Raw genomic sequence first — 22,338 nt, 5'->3', positions numbered from 1 at the left:
GGGATAGTATGTTTTTTCACGGTAGGGGAAAAAAATAGCTAGTACACAAGACCACGCATCATCCAAACATGAACAAGCACTTAACCCTGTTTTTAGTGCTTTAATGTAAATACACAAGAACACTAAAGTATTATGAAATTTTCATTTTAATCAGCAAATGAAGAAAAATATGAAAATACACGCATGTATTGTAAAATTCTTTTAAAAAAAAGGAAGTAAAAGAACATTAGTGGTCATAATTAATATTCACGAGAGAAAAATACAAACGATATCAAAATATAATGAATCGATGCTTAGGAACGCAACACTGAAAATATTGAAACCAGTTTGATTGCCAGATGAAATAGAAAGAATGAGAAATTTGATTATTATAAACACCACGAAATTTCATCACGATAAATTAAAAAATAAAAATAAGCTGTAATACTTAGAGTTAAGCTACTCTTTGTTACTTCAGACAGTCAAACTGGTTTTGATGTTTTCAGACCTGATTCTTAGTTGATTCCCTGATCTGTAGTTCCTAATTAATACACTTTTTAAAACTTTTTTTCGCAATATTCTAAAAATATATATTAAGAGTAGTAATTATGCAATATCTTATGTATTTAATAACGAGAAATTTTTCGAATTCATATTAAAAGTGTATAATGTAATTTTTATTCATAACTTTTTGCTAGAACAAAGTATGTAATCATTGTGTTATTTTAATTTCTCTTCCCTGACCCTCTTTTGCCATTCATGGAGAAGAGTTTTAGTAGAAATTTCTATACTGCAAACTTTAATTAGTGTAATTATAGTTAATTAAAATATAAGAAAACTAACCGTCATTAGCATTACATAAAGAGGAAAAACACGAAAACCTCCCAGGGTTAGCCAGCATGCCATCTATATGAATATATCTCCTAGATAACCATAATTTTCTGTATTTTTGTATTTGATAAAATTTTGTAAAGTAAACTTGTCTCAATCTGTTGTTATGTTGTAAGTTTTAATCAAAACCAATAAATGCCTTTTCTTTCAAAAATTTCGTTATCGTACTTTTTATAAATTAATTTCGATTATTTTGATAAATCTTTATATTAATTACAGTGAGCAGTCTCACAAATCTATTTACTAAAATGTAAAATAACATAGAATTGTTTTATTTTGTTGTTTTTAATGATCCATCGAAATGATCTATTAGAAAAATAAATTTAAACTGTCACTTCAGCTTATTAGTCGAAAATGTTATAATTTATTTTTACGACAGAAATTATGGTATTTTTTTATGAATCCTCATAACTGAAATGAAAGAGTTACATCAATTTTCTTATAATATTACTTCTACGTTTAGAAAATTATAAAGCTTATCAAAGATAGTTTTTAAGGAATTTCTTAGAAATAAGTTATACTTTTGTAAGTTATTTATTTGTCCTTTTATTTACGACATTTACAAATAAAATGCGTTCATTACCCCCTTTTATCATTATTCTTTGTTATTAGGGTTATAATAATTTAATTAAAAATGAAGTTCCTTTATTATAATATTATTATAATTATGTTCCTTTATTAATCACAAGATATTACTTGATAAAAATTATTTGATAAAATATAAATACTTTTTAACAAGCAAAAGCTGATAAATAAAATATATTCACTTTTTAATAAGTTATATTTTCCTTTATTCCTTTAAAATAAACTTCATATAAAACTGCGCTCTCAAAATATGCAGTTTAATAAATTTATACTAAATAACTGCTTTAGATCAATAAGGAATTTCTTTTGTATTATTGTTAAATAATATCTCTGGCGATAAGTTTTTAAAGTAACTATAACTGAGAAGAAATAATGTAAGTAAAAATGATGAATATGAGTTTGTGGGTGAAGTTTTAAATGTATCCGAGCTAAATTATTTGAATAAGTTAAGTGATATAATCGGAAACTAGATCTGTCTTAATATGATTTAAAATTTTGTGATAATTAAATCGAATAATTTTCAATTTTGATGTTTCAATTTGTTTGTGACAAATAACCCTGGTGTTTATTTTTTAAGATCGAATCATAATTCCAGTTCGGAGTTATTTATACAATAATAATTGTAGTTAGCAAAAGTAATAATTAAAATGAAGTGAGTTTTTAGTGAAGGTTAATTTAGTTTTTTCAAATTGCGAAATTCAAATATTTAAGTCTAAATCAAATTTACATAGTAAGCAACCATATTTGCTTAAACAATGGATTAAATGTTAACATAGTTTTTTAAAGTGGTAGAATTTAATTAGTTTCAAAACGGTGTAACAATCTTTAAAAAAAATAATTAAAATTAAAAAAAGATTGTGAAAAATATTTGTATCTGAATTGTAATTGAAAGAAGAAAATTAAATACGTAATAAAAAAATAAAATCTTGAACTCAAGGTTTTACTTTAACATAAAAAGTTTTAAAAATTAGCAAATCAATTTTAAAAAAATTAACAAACTTTATTTGATCTATAGAGAAAATATAAATTTATTTTTAATGTAGTTACTTTATATGAATTACTTTCATATGACTACATAGTAAAATTTTATAAATTTAAATACTCTGGTTATTATTAGTTCTCTAAATAATCAAATCAAAATAATAAACAATTCAAGATATAATTAGAAAAAGTGCATGTTAAATAAAATGATAAAACTATTTTGAAAATAAATAAAGTCGTTTTAGAGTTAAAAAAAATATTTTTTAAGTTTTTCTTAGAAAGAGAAAAAGCATAATATAAGATGAAGAGTGAGTTTCTTCTGATATCTTTTGAAAGCTAGTTGACCCCCGCAGGTTGCAATCCCCCTTCTGCGACAGTGGTTAGTCGATTAGTTTCGGGTTACACACACGCACCCCCACAAAAAATGTAGGGGAGACAGTAGAACGGGTTTTGGAGGTGCAATATATTTCGTCCCTTTTCGAACCTATCCTTACTGAAGGTTAGAATTGAAATGAAAAGGCCTCTTTAGGTATTCTTTGGCCAAGGTAAAAGTAATCTGAATTTAACCTATAAACACATAATTTTACCAATGTGTAATTGTTATTTAAGCAATGAATTAATTTTTTTCAAAATGGAATCTGAATAAAAAGACAATATTTTTAAAAGAGAGTGTCTTATTTTTATAAAAAGGGCAAAGAGCATTTATTGGGGTCAAAGGGCAAGCTGAAAGGGTTGCCCTTCACAAAAGGGTTAAGGAGAACACTGGTATTAAAATATACTGCTAATGAATTTCTTATAACAAAATAACTAAATGTTGCATTTTTAGAATGTTTTTCAATCCCCTTGAAAAGTTATAATTATTGGAGATAAGATTTTGTTTTTTTCCGATCAATAATATAAAAAATGTTGTTTAGTGTGTCTTAAGGAGAATTCTCAAGCTCTTCCAACACTTATGTATCTTTGAATTATTAGGTATGCTCTATCATTAATATCATTGTTGTATTAATTTTAAAAGAAAAGTTTTAAATTACCTTTTTTCAAACTTGTGAAGTTTCTAATAGTGTTCTAACAGCTGAACCTTGATTATTTCCATTCTATTTATCCTTTTACTGTTATTTCCAAAGAGTGAATGTAAGCAATTGATAAATGTTTTTCCAAGTTTATATCTTCTTGGTAAAGCTCAACATTATTTAATAATTTCGACCAATTTTTTAAAAATCCATTTTGATGTTCATTTGATCCTTTTACTGTTACATTATTTGGGCAAATTATTAATGGTTGTCCCTACCATAATCGCATTATCATTACTTTAAATTAGAAGTCATTCAAATATTATCTAAGCATATTTTTGGCAATTTCAAACACCTCCCATATCATCAAAATTAAACAAATTTCAAACCTTTTTCCATGTGTCAGGATATTGCATCACCCTCTGGTTTTTACTTTCTTTTCAGTACTATAATTTAATTTAAGGATAAAATTCTAATAAAAGATATTAACTTTATGTTAAACAACTATTGTATACAACTAATAAGCTACCGTGTGATCTGTTTTTATCCTAGCAAAATCATATATTACCCCTAAAATAGTTTGAAAAAAGTTCCTAAAATTACCCTAAAATTTTAAAAAACTTTGCTGCTACCCCTGTAGATTGTGCATGTTTTACAAGGAGATGCCCCAAGGGTAAAATATTACCCTTTAAAGTTTCAGTTCATTTACCTTTAAATTCAGAAAAACTTTGAAACTCACCTGCAGTTGTGGTGCAGCATTTAGACTTTCCATTTTCTGTTGAGAGGTTCGGATTTCGATGGAATATTTATTATCTTTAACTTTCTTTTCTAAAAATGAACTATTTAACATGTTTTATGCAATTTATAAATTATTTTAAGAACAAAAAAATATCAGTACCTGTTTAATTTTATCTTATTAAAATATATAGATTAATTAAAAAATGTGTAATTCAAGTTAAAATTTTGTTGTTATTTTTTTAAATTACAAATTTAAGTTAAGAAATTTTGTAATTTAAAATTCGCATTGAAATGTTATAATTAGTTAAAAATTAATTCAAATATTTTGATTAAAAAATAAGAAAAATAAAACATTTATAAATTTTTGTCTTAAAAATTTAATTTTTTTAACAAATTAATTTTGATTAAAAAAATTATAATTTATAACTTATATAAAACTTATTAAATAGTTATTAACCTTTTTAGATAAAGAAATTTGAATTGAACTCCTGACCTCACAGGTAGAAGGTGAACAGCCTTACTGTTACACCACGAAAGAAAAAAAAATTCAACTAAACCAATATTAACTTAGTTTTAAAATAAACTAAAATACGCATTTGAAAATAATGAAGTTATATTTCTTGAAACTAATAAGAAATCAATTATAAATGATTAAATAAAAATAAATAAAAAAACTTATTTTAAGAAAAAGTTTTCAGCAATTTTTCAAAATTGCCTCATGCAATACTTACCATCTCCCTCCCCACAAACTGATGACATTTTCGACCAATAACTTGTCTTGGCTATTCTTAAATATTATCACACGTTTAATTTGTGCCCTATCTTAACCACATGCTCCTTAATTTAAGCTTAATTTTGTTTTAATAGGAATTTTCTAGATGTGTTCCACCCTTGTTAGATACAAACTTGTGCGCATGCAATCGCTTGTGAGAACTGAACAACAATATTTGGGCATAAGCTTACTTTTCTGGGTTACACCAAAAATCGCAATTGAAATTGCAAGCATTCTTTAAAATGTTTAATCCTCTTTGAATAGAATTAAATTAATTTTGTTCAGTATATTATGAACTGATAACATATCGATAAGACTGCTTTAAAACTCTACTACGCTTTTTAGTTTGTCTCAGAAAGATATTTTTGAGCAATTATATAGTTTTTTTTTGCAAATTCAAGAATGGTATTTATTATAAGGATATTTTTTGTGCTGTCTAATTTAAAAATTTTTAGATTTTGTCCGTTTTATTTTCTAAGTATTCCTTTTGTGTATGTGGATAAACAATTCAATACTGCTGTTTGCATTACTTTGAAAATTTTCATTTTATACTTCAAGTAAACTTATTTAATTCTTGTACATTTCCATTATTTCACAATGATTTGTTTATAATAAATATTTCTATCAGGTGGAATATTTTTCTAACTTGTATCTAAAATTTAACAAGAGTTAACTTAGAAGTTTCAATTGCTATTGTGTCTTTTGAAGACTTTTATTTATCTTTCAGGTTTTGAAGTGGTTATTAACTTGTTATTTCTTAATTTAAAAGTTCATGTATTTCTCTTAATATGGTCACATGCATTTTTCTTAATATGGTCATATATTTTTCTTAATATGGTTATTAAAAAAATCATATAGTATTTTGATGAATATAGAACCATAGTTTTTGATATATATAATTTTCACAAGATTCTTAAAATAAGATCCTTAATGCATTGACCTCTAATAATGTTTTAAGATTTGCTATTCCTTTTTCTCTTCAATAAGAATTTCTCTTCACTTTTTATATTGACACTTTAAAATATATATATATATAATATGCGGTGTATCCACACCGATATTTTTTAGTTAATTAGGTGAAAGAAGCATGATTAAAAAGTCCAGATTGTGCATAATCTTCTTTTATTAAGTTGCGATGGTGAAATAGCAGTTTAACCCCTCTCCAAAGCGGGAGAGGGGGAACACATGTCCCGTCTAAGCTGACGGATTTTATTTTAGCATGATAAACAACAAAAAGCCACGCAAAAACTAGTGCTCTGCGTGTCCATTGGGGTTTCCCTGCGCAGGTTCGAATCCTGCCGGCTTATAATATGCGGTGTATCCACACCGATATTTTTTAGTTATAACTATATATCAACTATATATTAACAACATATATATATATATATATATATATATATATATATATATATATATATATATATATATATATATATACAGTGGTGGCCAAAAGTGTGGACACTTTTTGAAAGTTTCATGTTTTTCAACTTTGTGTGCTTGTAGAATATATTAATTTTCACTTAAATACAAAAGTTTATATATCAAATTAAAGGTAATTTAATCTGAAATTTAATAACAAAAACAGAAATAAAATATCTGTTTTACAAAAAAAGTTATGCCTATTTTAGTAGAACAAACAAACATAAATCGTTTTGAATAAAGACGTGTTTTGTAATAAAAGCGTACTAGCCTATCACAAACACTGTTCTTAGGACCAATCAAATGTCTGTAACTATAGTTTAGGTTATTTGGATGGCAAAAGAGTTATTGTTGTGGAAATATTTTATGGAATGATGCGTACTAGTACAATTAAAGAGAGTATTGCTGTTTTTAAATTTTAAAGTCCTTTGTTTTAATTAAACTAATTTTAAACAATGTCATCAACAAGAAGAACTAATTGGTCATCTACAAAAAGAAGCCGAATTGTCATATTGAGAGAAAAGGACCTCTCTTATGCTGAAATTGCAAGTCAAGTTAGTGGTTCAGTGACTTGTTCTGGTGTACGAAAGTTCTGTTTGCGTTATAAAAAAACGAAATCAATGGAAAATGAAGCCAAATCAGGCCGTAAAAAATGCACCAGTGCTACCGCCGATAGAAAAATTAAATGGCTATGCCTTCGAGATAGAAAAACTTCATCAGATGCCATTGGATGTGAATTGAATGCAGCGGGTATTGCAGTAAGTTCAAGAACAATAAGAAGAGAGTTATCAGGATTTGGACTACAAGCTAGAATTCCAAGGAAAAAACCATATTTAAATCAAAAGCAAAGCGAAAAACTACTTAAGTGGGCAAAAGAACACATTAAATGGTCAGAAAATCAATGGAAGCAAGTAATCTGGAGCGATGAGAGTAAAATATCGCTCTTTGGTAGTGATGATGGAAAATACGTAAGACGTAGAGTAGGTGAAGCACTTCATCCTGATTGCATTGAAGCAACATCAAAAAACCCAACAAATGTTATGATTTAGGCATGTATGTCTGCAGATGGTGTGGGCTGAATTCAAGTGATTCTTGGCATCCTGAATGCCAAAAAATGCATCAAAACTGTCCTGAAACCATAATTGATACCTTCCATCCGGGATCTCTTCCCCAACAACGCACCATTTATTTTTCAGCAGGATGCAGCTCCATGCCACACTGCAAAAGTATGCAAAGCATGGTTTCAAAATAAAGGTATAGATATATTACCATGGCCAAGAAACAGTCCTGATCTCAATCCAATTGAAAATTTGTGGTGACGTTTGAAAATTCTTGCACGAAAAAAACGTCCATCCAATAAAAGACAACTTATTGAAGCTATAATTGATTCTTGGCACCATGTGAATACGAAAGATGAACTTCAAACAGTCGATCACTCAATGAAAAGAAGCTGGGAAGCTGTCTTAAAAAATAAGGGTTATCCTACTAAATATTGATTGTGTAAGTATCACTTTAAAAAAATGCAAATCTAAGATAGATCTTACTATTAGTTGCATAACTTTTTTTGTAATACAGATATTGTAATACTGTATTCATTATTAAATTTTACATTAAATTAACTTCAATTTGATATATAAACTTTTGTATTTAAGTGAAAATTAATATATTCTACAAGCACACAAAGTTGAAGAACATGAAACTTTCAAAAAGTGTCCACACTTTTGGCCACCACTGTATATATATATATTAACAACAAGCTGTAAAGTTTCAAATTTATCAAAAGCTTCTTATTTTCTATGTTTGCAGTAAATTTTAGTTGAATTTTAAATAACTGGTAGATTTTTAAACTGATATTCAAAGAAACATTTAAAATATATTTTAAAATTTCTCTTAAATACTTTTTAGAGAGGGGTTTAAACACTGCTAACAGAGAGCTTGATGACATTTTTTAATTCTGTTACATTTGTTTGAATATTATAAATAGTATAAATATCAAAAAATCAAAAATACATGTTACAAATTGAAAATTGTATGCAAGTTTCAATTAGAGTGCACAATTGTATACAGTTACATTAAATCATCTTTAATGCAGAGTACAATGCAGAAAACATTGCAAAAACAAATGTTACAAATAGTGTGGAATATTTTAATCAGTCTATGAGAAAGGGCTTAAATACTTAAGAAAAATCAGCCTAAATTTTTTTTTTACTGCTCTTTTTATTTTATTTTTTAATTCAGTTATATTTGTTTTCAAAATTTTTTTATACCTATTTGTAATGTTTTTCTGTATAATTTTTCTGTAATGTGCTTTTTACCAAATATAATGCTCCATCATAGTTTTGATGCTTGTGTATTATTTTCATGGTTTTAATTTGTTTAGATTTTTTTTATCTCTTTTATACTTATCAATCTTTATATCATAATATTAATTACTTGTAGGACTCATCTTCACAGTCCTGCTTCACCTATAATTAAATTGTTTTGTTGGAAAAAGATGATCAACTTGAGATTAATCATGAAACAGTGTGGGAGAGGATGAAGAATACCTCTACAGTAAGTTTTAAATAATATAAAACTTGTAAATTTCTTTATTACATATACAGATAACCCAAGTGTTGTGCAGACTTGGGTGACCTCCTTATTACAATATCCCCACACTCCTTAGAAGTCCATAAAAACTGCTTAATTTTTATTTTGGGAAATAAGGGCTATTAAAAGTACTTAATTTTGGTACAAGGTTTTTAAAAATATTTAATTTTTCAGCATCACTATAGTTGATGGGAACAATTTTTTCAGTTCAATTTTTTAAAACAAAAAGTTGATCTTTTATCACCTAGAATTAGACTATGGTAGAGCATTTAAGAGAGACAAGAAAGGGTGTGTCTGAGGGGGCTACAGGCAAGGGGGGTAAGCATATTTCATTCATATACTGGTTCTTTCATTAATATATTCTGCATTTTGTCTAAAATCTGTTCCGAACCTTTTGTTATAAATGTGGATTAGAATAAAATTCTAACTTAGATTTTAATAATCATTTTATTGAGTTAACATTGCAACTTAAAATGTTTCTTCTTCTTTTAAAATTTCTAATTAACTTTTGGTAGCAAAATTAGTTCATGTTTTTCATCAGATTGTTTAGTAATCCTATGTAAAGTTAATTCCTAATAACAGTTTTGGCTGGAAATAATTTTATGTAATCCTCATTATAAAAGTTGAGGTACCATAAGCATAATATGATAAAGTGATATTGCAGGATAAGAAAATGCCACTAATAATGAAGAATACTGTTTTGTTTTAAACTGTCAATTTGCAATAAAAATAAAATATCAAATCATAGTAATAGTAGAGAGTAATATTAAGAATGATAGAGGATAATAAAAAATATTACAAGTAAATGTCTATAAATGATTAAAAATTAAATAATTTACCAGTATTTATTAATTAAGTAACCTTATCAATTTTCTGCCTAAGGAATGTGTTGATATCCTTAAAAAATGGTTTTAGAGCCTTTTATTAATAAGTTTCACTGAAAAGCATTGGTTTGAAAATTATAAGTTTTCTGAACATAATTGTGTTTTTATTCTATAAAAATTTCATAAAAATATTTATTTCAGTAAATTTAAAAAAAAAAAGTTTAAACCAAATGAAAAAAAGTGAATGATTTAAGGTGCTTAAATACCAGCTTTGTCTGTTTTTACTTGAAAAAGGACTTAATTTGACATGACATATTAAGAAAACTACTATCATGCATGACTCTAATTATACTTTTTAGTATTAATTCTTTTAATATTCATTTGAAACATTTTATTAATGGAAAAGAAAGAATTTTTTCGGCATAACTGAATATTTAGCGAGATTGGCCCACAACTAAATATGTGATGCATGTCTAGCATAGTTGCCAACTGTTCCGGTTAAATCGCGTTTGTTCCGATTTTTTAGCTTTGTTTTGAAACTACGGTTTTAGGCCAAAATGTTCTGATTTTTCGACATTCTAGTGCCTTTTCACTCCTTATACCAATTTTCTTTCGACCCAGGGCAGGTCTAAAAACGAGAAGCAGGGCATGTGATTTTTCCACAAATATCACGGAATTCTGTTAGACCATTGGTTAGCGCGCTTCGCGAATCAAAGTTTTATAATCCGACGAGATTTTGAAACTATTGCTAAATCACATTGACGAGACGTTTATGATTCTTCTGCCAATTTGATTCCTTTGATTTGGCTGATTTTCGCCATTCTGAATATTAGGAACTCCATCGGAATCTGCTAATATCACGATTCTCATTCACACAATTTTAATATCAATCTTCAATTTTGATATTTAGCTAATTTAAAAGTTATGCAATGTGATTCATATTCTCGTGATTTAAAAGTGATGCATCATGATTCCTATTTACACGATTTAAAAATTTAGTATTGTAATTTGTATTTTCGCTTTTTTAAATTCCAATTTCACGATTCATATTCACTCAATTTTTAAAATCAAGTATTATGATTCATGTAAGAAGTAAGTTTTTTCTTGAATTAATTACTATAAACATGTGATATTCTTTATTAGTAAGTAATTTAATTAAAACTGTTAGCTCAAAAAATTATTTTCAGCATGAAACATTTATAAATTGATATTTTTATATCAATAGTTTAGTTTTTGATATTTTGTTTTCACTTTGTGTCATAATTTCCCATGATTAGCTTATCAAGCTTTGTGTTCCTCTTTTTGTTTTTAACAAGTAGGCAGCTATTTTCTAGAAACCGCAATATAAAAACTTGTTGTAATAATTTTTTCTCAACTTTATTTTTTTAAATATATGAAAAGAAAATTGCAAATCTTGATTTCACCAATTAATTTTACAATTCAATTTCAATGAAATTATTAAAGATGGAATACTGATTAGTTTCATAGATATTGTTAACCGTTAACAGTCTGAAAATGTTTTTTTTTTCCCTTCAAAAATCCGACTTAGGTTTGCAAAAATTACTCGGTCTCACTTTGACGAGCCCTGTTAGTAAATACAATTTTATCAGTACTTATATTATAATAAAGTTGCCTTTTATTGTTTTTTTTTATTGATTGATTTTCTTTTTCAGCACCGGTCAATAATTGGCACTGTCACTGGTGGTATATATGCATATTCGATGATAAACAATCCTATTATTTTTAAAGTCCTTTATTTTGCTTTCTTAAAAGAGTGGGAATCCTGTATTATACATTTGAATATTTTTTTTAAAATTCATTCAATTACTTTTGTAAAATTGTACTACATTATTATATACAAAAACTTTATAAATTGAATTCCATGTAGTGTAGCCCTTGTTGCTGAACTTTATTCAGCCCAGCATTTGCTCTGTTTAATAGCATGTACAAGAGTAACTGTAATCTGGTACAAATTTTTTTTTATTGATTATATAAAATTCATCATTCAATTTACTTCTGCAAATGTTTTCATATTTTGCAATATAATATGAGTTCACTCTTTGCATCTTTTTCTACCCATGTACCCTATATGTCATTCTCAGTCAATTAGGAATTCATATCATAATTAACTAAATGTTGATAATTTTTACATTAAAACTGTTGATTGAAAATTGCAAATCAATGACTAGCAATAAAGGAACTTTAAAACAAAAATTTAGTTAAAGTTTTAAATTTCCATTGCATGAGAAAATGTAATTAATTACTGCATGCTCACTTAAATGCTTTTAAAACATACAAAGAAAATAATTAACTTTTTTCTTATCAATAAATAATTTATTAAAAAAACATGAAAAATATTTTAAATGATATTTTTTTGAAAAGTTATTGAATATTTTTAAGAAAATAAATAATATTGCTAGGAAATATGTAAATGAGAGTTCATCTCACTTTTTGAAAATTTGTCATACATTTTGTGCCTACAACCAGTAAACATTTTCATTCAAACAACCCATTAATGATAATCTTATCTCCATAATTTTCTTTTGCATTATCCACAATACCTAAACACATAGTAAAATATACTTTTACTTTATTGTCTAAACAATTTATTATAAAAAAATAAGAATGTTTTTGAATCTGTATTACTAAGTACTTGATTACAAATTGCTATCATAAATAATCACAACCACTAACCACATATTTTTTCTTAAAAATGAAAAAAATATTTTTGAATTTATTACAATATATTCTTGAAAACCAATTCCTATTATTATTGTTATTTCCAATTACAGTCGAACCCCGCTATAGTTAACCGTCTGCGAACTCAGTAATGTGTCCACTATATCCAAATTTTTTGAAGAATATTTTTTGCATAAGACAGTTGAATGATTGAAAATTGGCTTTGCAATTTTCCATAAGTTATTTAAAAAATTATTAACTAATTAACGGATAATAAAGCAAAAATTGATGAAAAAGTAATTACGTCGCTAAATATTAGTTTTATTTTCACTTTTTATGAAAAAAATTTGTGATTTTTGATTGAATACAATTTGATTTTAAATTGAGTTCATCAATTTTCTTATCTACAATGTGCAAAGAATGCAAGATTTTTACATTTTGAACAAGATTTCGAACCATCTTAACAAAGTATCTTCTACGTAAATGAGCAAAATCAAATCTTCATTTTAAACTCTGCTGAATTTCTCTTAACATAGTACAATTTTGATATTTTGAATCTCTTCTGGCAAGAAAAAAAAATTTAAATATCTTATGCTATTTGCAAATAAGTTTAGTTAAATTTAATATAGTTACTAATATCAAAATAACTTTCCTTTCTTACTATGCAACTTACAAAATGTATATCACACATTAAAAAAAAAAAAATTATTCATAAAAATCATTTTTTCAGTTATATTAACATTTACATGAATGAAATAGTTTAGTTTTCACTATTTAAATTATGAATTCTAAAAGAAATATAACTTATTTCTCATTGTTTAATATTGTTTATTTTTAGTATAATTTTATTTTATTAAAGCATTTAATGAATTTTTCAAAATTCTTATGCAATATTTAAAATTTTTTCTTTTTTTAATTAAGTTATAACTCAGGAAACTGATTTATTTGTAAATCTATATATATATATTTCTCTTACACGGCGAGAAAAAAAGCCTCATTACAACTTCCCGAATGGCAACGCTAGAAAATCAACCAATGATTGCCGCTAAAAATGTCACATGCCAAATCTAGCTGAAGTGGCTAAACATATAGCCCTTTTAAAAACGGAAACTGGAATAACCAGAGAGAGCATCAGCAGGTTGTTCAATTCAGCTGCGGCAATCTCATGCTATTAAGCTAGGCAGAAGTGAGTAGTCTTTGTTGATAGATCTCCATTTTAATATTTTGTCAAAAGCGCTTTTTTTCACGAATTTATATAGACTGAACCAGTTTTTAGTCATGGGCAACTTTATGTTGTCCTCTCTAGGGTTAGATCATTTGACAGCCTAACAGTGATAGCTCCAAGTCCAGAAATTTATAATTGTGTGTTTAAGGAAGTTCTTAATCTTTAATAGTAATTATTTTTTGTTATTAACAAAGCCCTTAATCTTTCTCAGTATTTGTTCGTATTTAGTATTTATTTCAAATTAATGTTTAGTGTCTGCAAGTTTTTCTTATGTATGTCAAAGTTCAAAGATTTATTCTTATGTTTTTAACAAAGTTGTGAATCGTTCATGGTTATTATTTTTTAAAAAACATAATGTTTTGTTTATGCAGGTTTTTCCATTGCAATTCACTTATTTCAGTTTTTAATAGACTTAATTATAGCCAAAATTTTAACCTTTTTAAAGAGATATCAGTTTTAGAAATTTTATCTTAAGATTTTATACTATAGCACATTTCTAATGGGCTTAATGAATTACATGTCATTTATTTGAATTCAAATTTATTTTAATGACTTAGTATTTACTACAAAGATGTAATTTAAAAAAAAAAAAGTTGTTATATGGATTTGAATGATTGTTTTGAGAATTTTGCGCATTTGCAATGTAAACTAAGTTAGTAGCGAACAAAACGAGCTTGGCTTGCGAAGCAAACCATTTAAGATTGCGTAGCAATTTTCGGGGGTTGGTGAGCGTTAGCGAGCAGGGGGCGCAGCCCACTTGTATATTTTAATTCTTTAATAACTTGTTCCATATATCTATATAACTTATGTTGCCTACTTTTAAATAAAATTAATTTTGTAGCAGATTTTCTATTTACTCTTGAGAGTAATGGGCATTTCTACATCAATCATTCAATAAAAAAATTAAGGTCAATAATTTGGATAAGCTAAACATGTTTGAAATTTTGAAAATTTACAAATTTTTTACAATTTGTAAATTAATAGATAGAGAGTTGACCTAGAGAGCTAAATTGTGTGATATTTTGTTAAGATTTTCAGAGCATTTTATGGCATGTAGCATAGCTAAACTATGAAAAAAATTATTTTTGACTTAAATGTAAATATTAAAGCTTTAAATTTTTTTAAAATAATAAAATTTAATTTCCTTTCTCTGTTTTGGAAAAGTTGACACCAAAAAAATAAATTAATAAATAAAAAAACAGCCAAACTAGTTTTTAGTTTATCATTTACAGAAACCAAGTAGTAGTTAAAATTTCAAAATTCGCTATTAAAAAGAAGTTTTATTAAAAAGTGACTTCTTCATTTGAACTACTAATTTTCATAACCTATTCTGGTCAAAATTGTGATATTTGTTATTCCTTTTATTAAATAACTCATAATAAAATAATTATACCCTAGGGAACAAATTTTTTGTTGTGTTTATACAAGTACTTGATCTTAATTAATTCCAATGTATGAATTTCATGTATGTAATTTCCAGTTTTGTTTCTTTAAAGCTGAGTTCACAACTATATAAAGAATGTATTGTGTATATATATATATATATATATATATGTTATTTTTAAACATTGAAAAAATTAAAAAGTAACATGAAAATTAAAAGTAACATTGCACAATGTATTTTTGAATGAAATAATAACATAACATAAGAATAAAAATTGATGTGGTCCAAAATATTAAAATATTTTATTATAAGCACTACAATTCATTTATAAAAGGAGAAAAAAAATTACTTATTTTTTAGCATCACCTTTAGCTTTGATCACTGCATATAAACAATTACATGGAATAAACAAGTGTTTGACAATTTTCTTTCAAGTCTTAGTAGTCCTAATGCTTTTCGCTTTTTGTTAATTAGAGCAACTTCTTATAGTTCTTTCCTTATTATTCATAAACTATCAGTTGGGTAAGATCTGGGGAATTAACTGGCTACGGTGCCATTGTGATTTTGTATTAAGCAAGATCTTGAAATATTTTAGTGTATGGTGTGAGGCTAGTTGAAAAATAAAATCATCTTCATTTGTGCTCATGCAATTCCATACTATCACACCAGCTTCATGCACTTTTTCCGATACTATTGTATAAATGCATATCCAAACTCAAATGCCTTGATTTTCATAAGAGGCACAGAACATAGTTTTGTCACTAATATTTTCTTTCAATCTTTTAATCCCCATAACAAACTTGATTTGTATCATCACTTTCTTTTAAGCTTTTGTTTTATAGTCTTAAATAGTTTTGTTTGAGAAAAATATGAAATTGAAGGTGCTGAATTGATTTTTTTTAACTTCACCATTCAGTTTTTTTTTTTCAATTTGTGTTTGATTTTTGGTAACCATTAAAATTATTATTTGTTTTTATTCTACTGATACTGCTATATGATTCTTGGTGAGAATAATCTGAACTGTTAGCTATATATATTTGAATTTTACTTGTTTGATATGAGTTATTAACTCTAAGTTTTATTGATTCTGAAATATCAGGAAAAACGTTCCCTTTTGAAACAAGCATAAAACACAGAAAATCAAAATAATCGTTTAACAAATCAATAAATTAGTTTTTTTCTTGGATATTTAATATATATTTCAGTAAAACACATTTTTTTTTTAGTTTGCCCTTTGTCTTTTTTAAACGTAGTCTGGCATGTATCTGCTGTTATAAAAAATTTCCTTATTTTTTTCTTTAATTTTTCCTTAGCCCATTATAAAGCCTGTATTGTATGACATATTCTGTTTTCCTATGTTTTAATTTATTTTTTCTCGAGTGCAGTCTCACTTTTCAAGTCAAGATCATTATAAATAAAATACATCGTTCATATCGCTATAAATAAAATATTAAGAAACTATTCCAACATAAAATTATAATAACTATGTATTTGACTAGTAAAATAAGATTATTTTGCAAAAAGTATCTACCTTCAAAAGAAAAGTTTATTTGAAAATTGACTTACCCTAAATTTTTATTATAAAAACTTTTTGTTAGATTTCTAAACTTATAAGTCCGTATTCAAATACTAACTAAATGTATAACTTTAAATTTATAATTTTTATTCAGTAAGGATCAGATATTCCATTTAAATGTTTGACTTATGTTTATTTTGTCCTAAATTGAAGTACATCAAAATCAGAGGAGCTCCATTATAAAGTAATAAACTAATGCAGTATGTATACCTGAAACTCTGTAAATTTGAAGTCTCTATGCACCCTTTTAACTTTCAAACAGCTGCAGCTATTTTAAAATGTCTGTGGCTATTATTGTGTCTAGGTATTGTAAAATAGCTAGTACTGCATGATTATATTATTTAGAATGCCAACCCGAAGAAAGTTGGGGATTTGTCTCGACAAGATATGCGCTCTATCTTTAAGAGATTAGGGGAAAAGTAATGATCATGTAAAGTCTTTGAAAATTATTTCTCATTTTGATAACGTATATAGTGCTTAAAAATATTTTTTAAGTGCTTAAAAATTACTTTTTTTACTTATTTTTGTGTGATTACGCTACACACCCTGGAAAAGCTCTTTGAGTACTTGAACTGATCACAGTACAGTAAAAATTGCTAAATCCCAGCTCTTTCATAAAAAGTAAATATGTTCAGTTAAACCTATTTACACATAAAAACCCTTATAACTTCCTAACTATGAAACTTTCAAACTTCATTATCTTTACTTGTCTTTATGTCTGACACATATTAATTGATTTTTTGTAAATAAATAGTAATTTAAAAGTTTTTATACAAAAATGACTGCAGAAGCTCACTTTGAACTTAAAATATCTGCATTTTGCTTTAAACTATAACTTTTGAAACATTTAACAGCTTTGTTCTAAATATTTTTATGTTCACTTATTTTGGTAGAATGATTCTAGAATTTATTTTTCTTCCAATTTTATATAATAAAGTCTCCTAGTTTTACTAGTTCCTTAGCTTTGTGATTACATATTTGAGATTAAAAGAGTAAATATGATGTAAGTACTCATTTTTCCAAACATAGAAGTTATTTAAAATTTTAATAACGTCACTGGCAAATAAAATTATATATATATAGGAATGAATGTCTGTATGTCTTTGTGCTAAGTCTGTGTTCCAAAAATAATGAAATTTGGCATATTTATAACTCACAGCACTAAGAAGGTCAGTGTCATAGCATTCTATGACGAACTGTTCAAGCGGGATAAGCAAGCGACAAATTTCATAGTTAATTTGTCTTGCAAGGCACAAGAAACGTTACTGTTATAGGCTGAATTGTCAGAACGAGGTTTAACTTTAAACCTGGTCTAAACCGCGAAGTTAAACCAAGCTGCATTGCAGAAACGAAGTTTAAGGAAAAACGTGGTTCTAAAGATCTAGTTCAGCCTTGTCTAAGTTAAACCTAGTCTGAGGTAGGTTCAAACCAGGCAGACGAGTTTTAAACCTCGATCGTCTGCTTACAATCGGAGAACGTCAATCTCGTTTTCGTAGATGTTTAGTTCTGTATTGTTTTATCAGTTTTAAAATATAAATACGTGCATATTATTGAGAAACCATAATATAATTTAGTGTTAATATCGTATATTTTTTTCTGTATCTATTAAAGTGTTTATAAAATCTTATGAAAGAATGCCTCTTTTATTTTCTGAATTGATAGTATACTATTCAGTAATTTTTGTTTTTCTTGAAAATAAATATTGAGATAATTTAATATCTCACTTGCTGAATGGGGCTTTCTTTTTGAGTGATTTTGTATATTATATTCAACCACTCAGAAGATAGACCTTTTCGGAATTACAAATTTAAGGATTAAAAAGAGTAAGATTACTTTTTTTAAAATTAAAAATCATGAATGTTTGAATAGACCAATTATTGATCTTAAAATAGTGCTATTGTTAATAAAAAGTATTGGATTCTTTACATGTTGACAATAATTATTACTATTTACTTGATTTGATAGTTTCAAATATTGATTAGATTTTTTTTTAAAGTAGGGAGTTTCATTTATTTATAAAATTTCTTATCTCTTAACATATGTTTTTTAGTAGCAGTCAACAGATTTTCAAAGCACATACATTAATTGATCTTTTTTGATTTGTTTGCTACATTTTTCTAAAGTATTAAAAAAACATCACTTAGTAAAATGTTCTAAATCAGAGAATAACAACTTCATGCCTTGAATAAAAGTTACTATGCATGTTATAATTCTCCTTTTTATAAATTTTAACTACATAAATGCTAGTAGCTGGAAGTTGAAAAAAATTGTGTTTTTAAAACTTAATTTAGAAGAAAAAAAATTCACAGCCACTTTTCACTTTATTTTGTTTCTATTGATGAAGTTTTAGTGTGAATTGGTGAAAATATTTTTTATTTCAACTAAATTTTAAGAGAAATATAAGCGAAAATTAATTTGTTAAAGACAACATATCTGTTTTTGTAACACTAAGTGCAGAGATATTTACTTGAATAGACTAACTTAGTAGAATTTTTACTTGCATGTCTCTAGCACAGCTCAAATAGACTAGATGAAAAAGAATTTTTCATTACTGTAATATGAGATAGCAATAATTTTTCTTTGAACTGCTTTATGAGCTATGTAAAATCACAATTTTTTTGTATTTAATTGACTGAAAGTCATTTAAGATGCTGAAAACTGTTTCGTCTTGGCACTATCAACTAAATTTTACAAATAGGTTGCATTTAAATATTTTTTCTGTGTATATTGTCAATAACCAAGTAACCAGGAGATAAACTTTTAATGCTATGGAAACGAGTGATTCTTGCCCTGTAAGAGAGGCAGAAACAGTTGTCTCTTAAGGGAAAATAGACTATAAAATGAGCTAACACAATTCAGGGATATTTCTGTAACATGATCTATCGGGCCAACTAAAATGAGTGATGTACCAAATGAATTTTAAAATTGCTCTTTTTCTAGACTTTTGCAACTGAGCATGTGAACACCACAACATGAAGAGAGCTTGTTTAAACTAAGTATAATTTTATTGGCTCCTTAATAAATGAAGACGTGTTCATGTTTTTATTATTTTATATTTTTGAGATATATTTAGAGAAAAGATATGAGAAACAAACTTTGCGTATGTAGTCAATGATAAAAGACAACAGATATGTGACATTGATTGGCTCTATAACTTCATTCCATGGAATTAAAAATTAAACACCATAATATTATCATTCATGTTGGTTTATGTTACAGTAAAAATATGATTCGTTCAAAAAATTTTTATCGATCAGAAAATGCTTATGTTTTATTGTTTAATAATTAAAAACTATAATGCAATTTAAAAAGTAAAAAAAGTAAGTTAAAAAAAATCTGTGTTATGTAAGTAGTATTTATATAATATATAACATCTTATATGTTATAAAAAATTACAGATATCAGCATGGTGATAAATTTAGTAGTCAATCAAGTTAGTAAGCCCGAAAAAAAGTTTAAGAAGTTATTAAGCATGTGAGTAATAAAAAGTGCTGTTTGAAAAAAAAAAACGTTTGAAGTTCACAAAAGCTTACTTCATTCATTTTTAAATACATACAAATGATTTTCCTCTTATTAATAGTTTCCAATTATGCTTTTAAGTAAATTTTCTAGAATGTGCATGTCCTTGAATTGCAAGAATAAAATCTAATACTGTAGAATTTTTCCTTAATACAAATTTAAACTAAGCTCATTTTTTCATCCCTATTAGTCCTGCAGAGGACTGATCGTTAAGTCACGGTTACCAGTAGAATACTGAAGTCAAGCACCACTGGCTGCAGTCAATAAGTGGGTGAGTGGCGACTTTGATCAGCTTGCGTAGGGACTGAGGGTATGCTGTACAGGTTCTCCTAAAACTGTTTTATCATGAAGTGCTAGACTTCGCATGCAGGACGTCGGGTTACCAAACCAGGGGAGCCATTCCATCTGCAGAAGATCAAAATTGCGATGGCATGTCTTCGAATCACCAAAGTAAATAAAGCAACCTGATGCAATACCTTTCACTTATTGGTGCCAAAGTTATGGCAAACAGTACTAATCTAACTAGTAGTCAGTAACAATTGTTTGTGTCAAAAACAATTGCCAAAAGAAACAAAATTACCTTAAAAAAATATGCAGTTGTTTACCTGGGAGAGACTACGAGTTAGCCCTTAAATTTTATACTCTGTCATGATGGGGTTTTTTTCTTTCTCGTAAGCTGTTGCCTAGTTGTGGGCTGAAATTTGATGAAGGTACACAGGTAGCAATCTATAAATCTTTTATGCTATATCATGTACTGTGCTTTTTTATCAGTAACTAAAATGATTTATGTGAGCAAAAATTTATATATATAGATAATACTTCCATATCGGAATATGTTTGTGTCAACAACAATTGCCAAAAGAAACAAAATTATCTTTAAAAAATACACAGTTGTTTACCCAGGTGAGATTACGAGTTAGCTCTTGAATTTCATACTCTTTCATGATGTTTTTTTTTCTTTCCTGTAAGCTACTGCCTGGTTGTGGGCTAAAATTTGATTTAGGTACACAGGGAGCAATCTAAAAATCTTTTCTGCTAATAGACAAACATATTCTTTTTTAAATATTTAAAAACCTGAGGTCTATAACGAACAATGGTTGCATGAGTGACTTACAAAACATCATTGTAAAATAGTTTATCTACTTAATATGTACTAAGTCTCATAATCAAGTATTAATGTTGCTTACACAAATAGAAATATATATATATATATAATTAAATATATATATATTCTTGTTATATAGAAATTATGCAGATTCCTTAATGTTGTGCATTGAAAGGAAACATACACAAGAAAATTATTTATAAAGATATGTGATCAACAAATATACTAAAATGAGGTTCTAAGATTGTGTCTCCCGTGCTGTGTGTGAGTCCTATAAAAATTTTACTTTGTATATTTATAGGAAAAACTTAATTATTAGTAAATTTTAAGAAATTTTATTTCAAAGCCAAATTTATAAACAAGTTAATTTTATGTCTAGAATACCAATGTTGATTATATCTATATTACTTAGCTTCACTTAATTGGTAACTGTTAAGTTCTAACAAAAATCATAGCAAAATTAATCATTATAATAAAATGTTCCATGCATGATAGAAACATTATTTTTCACTCATTTTCATTTATATAGAATGAAAAAAAATCAGATTATTTTATTAAATGTATTTTTGTATAACACATATAGAAAAATAAAGTAGGTAATAAAAACAAGCATACATGTTATTATACATCAATTTTATTTATAAAGCACTTTTTTTATTCGGATTTTTATTTGCCATGTGAAGTTTTTATTTAAAAATCCATTATTTCTTAAAATTTTCTTTCTAAAATAAGTCAGATAAGTATTATTTTATTTGCAATAGAATATAGACCAATGTTCATTGTTCAATATTTAAAATATAATGTTCTGCATGAGAACTTTTCTTACAAACACACAGCAACATTTAACAAAACCAAATTCTATTTCATAAAAACATTTCTTTTTTGATTAACTATGCAATGATTCTAACATAACTAACTTTATTTTCATTCTGATCATATCTACAAAATGTAAACAAAACATCCCAAGACTTTTACAAATAGTGACAGATACGATTCCTTCCACCTGATTGGGTGAATGTATCAACCAGGCAAAATTCTGGTGCAAATGCATCCGATAAGCGT

At 26.6% G+C, this 22,338-nt stretch overlaps 1 long non-coding RNA gene across 9 annotated transcripts in view; it reads left to right on the top strand.

Annotated features, from left to right (window-relative positions):
* LOC147803250 (uncharacterized) overlaps window positions 1–22,338 on the top strand; it is a 72,626-nt gene that overhangs the window by 5,466 nt on the left and 44,822 nt on the right. For all 9 annotated transcript variants that reach the window (XR_015428954.1, XR_015428953.1, XR_015428951.1 and 6 more), the window contains one exon: window positions 8,815–8,928. This is a non-coding gene — a long non-coding RNA (uncharacterized LOC147803250). The remainder of the gene's footprint in view (window positions 1–8,814; window positions 8,929–22,338) is intronic.

This window comes from Parasteatoda tepidariorum, chromosome 9, assembly GCF_982258835.1.
Source record: "Parasteatoda tepidariorum strain Cologne lab strain chromosome 9, Ptep-v5.0, whole genome shotgun sequence".
In the NCBI taxonomy this organism is placed as follows: Eukaryota; Metazoa; Arthropoda; class Arachnida; order Araneae; family Theridiidae; genus Parasteatoda; species Parasteatoda tepidariorum.
This window is presented reverse-complemented; position numbering and strand designations above follow the sequence as displayed.